We start from the raw sequence: 6,000 nt of genomic DNA on the forward strand, positions 1-6,000 counted from the left end.
CTGTAATCAGATAGGCAATTATGCCTGATCCAGTATGGGGGAAAAAAATCACAGAGGACTTTGAGATCTAGTTGTCAAGTCAACTAAGATGGAGGAAAGGCTATACAGGATGGACTTGTATGCCTTAAAAACTAACAAAAAACATTTGGAGCTGGCAAGCATATTAAGTTTGAAATTACCCTGCTAACTGGCATGTCTTAGCTGTATCTGTGCTTCCAAAGAACAGAGAACATTGTGCAAGCTGTTTCATTACGGAAGCAGAAAAAGCTCATAGACCGAGCCAGAAAAGATTCACCTCCTTGTGACATTTCTCTGAGAGACAGGAAAATATTTGGATTCATATGACAAAGTAAATGTTTCGTTTTAAGCTGCCTAACTGCTCAGAACAACGTTATAAGCGCTGGTGTCTCTAATTTCAGGCTCTAGAGAGTGAGCTTTTCTTTTTAAAGCCACGAGAAAGTATAAGATAATGTGTGATATGTGATACTGCTTTTGATTGACAGAGTCAGATCTAATAATCCAAAGGGCTAAGACAGGAGTTTCTCATTTCTAGTGTGGGCATCGTAGATAACAGAGGCTATGATATCCACTTGGCCGCTCAGTCTGTTCAGGTTTTGTGAATGAATGTGACATACTTCCAGTATGAATATGTTGGCAGTACCGTGACATGTTTGCTAGTTTGTGATGACTATGGTATGTCACCCAGTACCAAATGAATTGCTTTTCAAAGCAATTCTCTCTTACATTGTAAATTCTCAGGGAACAGGGACTGTGTCTGTCTAAAGCATGAGCTTGGAGCTTAGCTACTAGCAGTAGGATTTCATCGATGCTTGGGAGGAAGAGGAGGATGGAGTTGATGTGCCAATTGTTGGGTTGAGCCATGTCTCTGAGGGCATCTTGCTTTCTACTTTCACTTTTATCCCAATGAAAAGCAGCTTCTGTGAACTTTAGCCTGTTCAATTGCTGGTAAACCAGACATGAGGCAGGACATGGAATTGCCTGCACCGACTCTTAGGGGTGTTATACAGAATCGTGGCCGCAACCATCAAATCTTCTTGGTCCAGTTAATTAGAAGACTGGGAGTCTCCCAGCAAGAATGCAAGAAAATAGCTTTATTATCAGTGTTTCGTTAACTCTGACATTTACTAGTTAAATTATTACATGCCTAGATCCTATATTATTTTTTTCTCTCAAGGTACAGAAACTTATTGCATACAGTGTATTTCTTTTGCTAAAACTTGGAGAATATGCTGTATTCTACTGCCATTTAAATTTAAAAGTACATTTTGGACAGTATAAGTGTGCATTTTATAATATATGTGGAGAGAGCCAATTTATTATAAGACAGGCAGAGTTCTGCATTCTTTTTCATTGGTGCAAAACTAATTGGCTTTTCCCAGTCATTGCACAAATATTTATTTTTTCCATTTTATCATCCTTATAATGGCAGCTGAAATTAGAAGAGGGCGCATCCACCTGGCAAAATCTGGAGCAGGAAGCCTTGCACTTCCAAGCATCCCAGCCACATTTACTTTCCAAGCCTCAAGTACCATTGCTGGTAAAGGCCCCTTTCTCCCCACAATGCCATGCCATTGACGGCCCCAGTTACTCATGCGTTTCTCCATTCACAAGAACATTTGGTAATTTTTTTTCCCTTGGGCTGAAAAGAAATTCCTACAATATATTGGCTATATAAGGACCCAGAAGTAGGATAATAATTGGTGGCAAGCACCCCTTGCTTCTCCACTTACTACATCAGAGTTGTGCAAATGAGGCGGAATGATGAAAAGTATAAGAGAATGGAAAAATTAAAAAGAAAAGAGCTAAAGCCTATGAAACCAACTTAACTTTTCTAATTTGGGCACTATACTCAAGAATCTCAATAAATGCAACGAAGAACTTTCCTAAACACCCACATTTTCTATCCTGATAAAAATCTTGGGTATATGCTAACATAACTAGCTGCAGATCTTCTGGTCCTTTGAGATATTTCACTTTAATGCCAAATCCCATGGTCTATGAAAATTCAAAGTCTTCCATGTATTTTACAACTTCCTAGAGGAACAGAGAGGGTACAAGGAGCAGAAGGCGGTCTGCCTTCATGCCCTACTTCTATGTAGCAATGTACTAAATCAGAAAAGAAATTCTCCTTCAGTTTTTCACAGAAAAAGTCTATGCACATAGTGCATTGATAAGTGTAGCTGACTTCCTCAAGACTGAGGGCAAAGATGAAGGAGGAAGTTAAATTGCACCCATGTGGAAAATCTGAACTAGAACTATAGTCATCATTGTTCTGAAGATACTTCGATCTTCTTACTAATAGGCTTAAGTTTTTCCCTGGTCTTTCATTCACCTGTGTCGGTCTTACTACCCTGATGACTTCTATCTATTCATTCTTTTAAAATTTTTTTCTCTTTTCCTCTTGGAATGATACCAAATTTTTAAACATAATCTTCACTTGCCTGGTTAGTTAGCTCTCAACCCTCGCAGTAAGATGTTTTTCAAGGTATTTTCTCAAATGAGGAGAGTTCTCTTACTGAAAAGAATTTTCATGCTAGAATTTTTCTATCTTGATCTGGTCCCCTCTCATTTCATTAAATAACACTATATATGTGGCAATATTTATTGCCATTCACTGATGTTTATATCTCCTCTCTTTCTAGACACAGGAGAGAACTTCTCTGCCCCACCCCCTTGAAACTGGGTATGGTCATGCTTCTAATTCTGCCCAATGGGTTGAGGGTGAAAGTCACATTAATTACTTTTTGGTTGAGGTATTTAAATGCAAATATGAGATTCTCCCAGTACTGATTTTGCCTTGCTATGGCTAGAAAGTGAGTCTACTTCAACCTAACTGACAACAATGAATAAATAAAGCCTTTCTATTGACCTGCACTGGACAGGGGAGACAAACCTTTGTTGCTGTAAGCATCTGAGATATGTGCCTTATTTGTTTTTGCAGCATAATCTAGCCTCGTCTGACTAATAGAATATTCTGATCACAAAGGGGTGACACAGTTTTCCTCTTCCTGTGGCAAAGGTTTGCATCCCTTTGGACCAGGTTTTACTCTCAGGGAAATGAGCACTTAAAACAAGTTCTGTCCTTTGATAATGTTCTCTGAGTCTCTAGGCCTGAAAAAGCACAATTTTTAGAGACATTAGTTCATGACGATCAGTTGTCCTTCTGCTCAACTGGTCCCTTTCCCTCCTTTGCCTCTGCTTTCATCATTGCCTCTCAAGAGCCTATCAGGTTGAAACAAATCAGGCACTTGTTTCTCAAGTGCAAACAGAGAGCTGAAAAAAGGGGAATTGTCCCAGAGCAAGTCAATACACAGTTGTACCAGCTAATACCCAAAGCAGGTTCTTTGTTTAGTCTTTTCATCAATATTTCCCAATGTCTTCAGTGTCCTTTCTGTGGTTTGTACCATCAGACCTGAAAATCAAATGAGACATTAAAATAAGCAACTCTCTTGTATGTGAGGTACGTTAAGAATCATATACTGAAAACAAAATATGAGGACATTGAACAACTATGGAAATGTACTAAAAATCTTTGAAGTGTGCACATAAAAAAGTGATTGTTACGGTAGGCTAATTATACCTAAAAAATCTTTTTAAAAGGGCAAGTGAAATATATTATTGCTTTAAATAAAGTATAATTTTAAAAACCAAATATAGCTTTATGTTATGAAATTTTCATATTACTCGGCACAAGAAGATACCATAAACATTTATTTCAGTATTTCAAGAATATGATCATTGCCCCAAGATATTAAAGGCTAGTGAAATTAGTTCAAGTTTCTAATTAATGTTACATTTAAAGGTTCCATCATGTTATTTTAATATTAATAGCCTGTTTATGTAAATGTCATCATTAGTCTGATTCTGATGCCTGTTTATGCATTGCATAAGATCAGGGAGATGATATTTTTAAAATCTGAAGGCCAGGAGAATAGACCTTTAGTCTCTGTGTCATCTGAGTAAATGGGAAAGTTTATACATTCTGTCTACTTTTGTGTTAAAACTTGGTCCCAGAAAAGGGTGGTTAATTTCCCAGTGGCAAGGAGCAAACAGTGAAGGTAGATGGGATGGAGCCCAGCCTGAGGTTTGCCTTCTTAAGTTAAGACATAAGGTACAGAAACTTCCCATTAATTCATTCAACAAATGTTTGTTGCATGCCTACTCTGTGCCAAGCAACGTGCTCAGTGCAAATGCTGCAACGGTGACCAAGTCCAATAGGTCCCACTCCTATGGGTGTATATTCTAAACATGGAGAGGAATGGCCAGTACAATGTCAAAAACTATGACAAACTCAGGCATGCTTTGAGAAGCAATTGACTCAAGGATTTCCATATAGAGGAGCACAGCCCCATGGAGGGGAATAGAGACTGAGATCCTCTGTGGAGTAAAGATAATGTGTGGTCATCAGGAAGGACACTGCAAAGCTCCATGATCCTCATTTGTCAGAAAGGAGACGTAGGCTTCAGTGAGGAATCGGGCAGCTGAGAGGTTTTCCACGGAACACCCAGAGCTCAAGTGTGGTATAGACCCTAATGCCAGTGAGAGTAGGAGAATGTTTCAGATTGCTTGCTTTAACTCTGGCTTCACCTGGGGCCCACAGTGGATGTCAGGTCTCAGATGAAGAGTCTTTGTACGTGGTGACCCCATCTGTTGGGAGCTGAGAAGAGGACAGACAAGGAGAAGCTGTATGTCAGTGGTTAATGGTACGAGACCAGGGAGCAGAAAACCTCAGTTTGAGTCTTAGTTCTGCAGTTTATGAGCCAGGTAACTTTAGACAAGTGCTTTCATCAGTTTCCTTATACATAAAAGGTCGATGATTATAATAGCATCCAATTATTGAATTATTGTCATTAATAAGTGAAATAATATATGAACAGCACTTAGAAAATTGCCTAACCCTCCACAAACTCTCAAGATATATTACTATTATTAAAGGCTGCCAGGCCCTGGCCAATGTGACTCAGTTGGTTGGAATGTCATCCCATCACTGAAAAGTTGCGGGTTCAATTCCTAGTCAGGGCGCATACCTAGGTTGCAGGTTCAATCCCCGGTCTGGGCGCATGTGAGAGCTAACCAATCAATGCTTCTCTCTCACATCAATGAAAAAAAAAAAAAGTCCTCAGGTAAGGATTTTTAAAAAATAAAAAATTAAAGGATGCCAGGGCTAACCTTTGAAGCTACAAATAGGCTTTTAAATTTCATTTGCACGCATAAGATTCTACTATAAACCAATTACAGTGAGTCTACAGGCCATACGAAAGTCAATCTGTCACTGCTTCTAAGCATTAGTTAATAAGTAATTCGCTTGCATATAAATATCCAATAAAGCAGGTTCAAATGTAAATGAGCACTCTAATTCCATGGTTTCCTTTTCAGTAAAAATGCACATACCCTAGACAAGAACACCTTACATTTTCTATTACTATGCACTTTGCCTTCCCAGTACTAGAGTTTCTACCACCTTCCAACACTCTGGTCCCCCTGAGAGCATTGTAAGGATGGAGTCTTCCATGGTATTAGCCATGCAGAGTGAAACTTGACACTTAACAACCACACTTAGGACCATATCATGTGATATGGGAGTGGGGAGCCCTGAGGGCTGCAGCATGGAGAAGGGAAGAACGGCTGGATGGGCGGTCAGAGTGAGATGGTAGAATAATTCTCAGGAGATTATATTCTTCTCACACCCCCCCCCCCCTTAGCTTCCTCTTTGAGTGAAGTGGGTGTGGCAAATGAGAGAGAGATTTCAGCAGCCAGAGCCCTGGCTTTGACCAAGAGTCTTCTTTCTCCCTCCAAAATTCAGTCTAAATTGTGAAGATGGAGAAGAGGCAACATTGACTGACGCCCACAGAATCCTAGCCCAGAGTAGGTCTCAGATGTCTCCCTAGCACTGCGTGGATGAATTTAGGGTGTGGGAGATAAGAGCTAGAGTTTTGAATTGCTTTGTGACCACAGTGGAACTCGGAGATTATTGTTGAG

The sequence above is a fragment of the Furipterus horrens genome, unplaced genomic scaffold, assembly GCF_987537825.1.
Source record: "Furipterus horrens unplaced genomic scaffold, mFurHor1.1.pri manual_scaffold_7, whole genome shotgun sequence".
Taxonomy (NCBI): Eukaryota; Metazoa; Chordata; class Mammalia; order Chiroptera; family Furipteridae; genus Furipterus; species Furipterus horrens.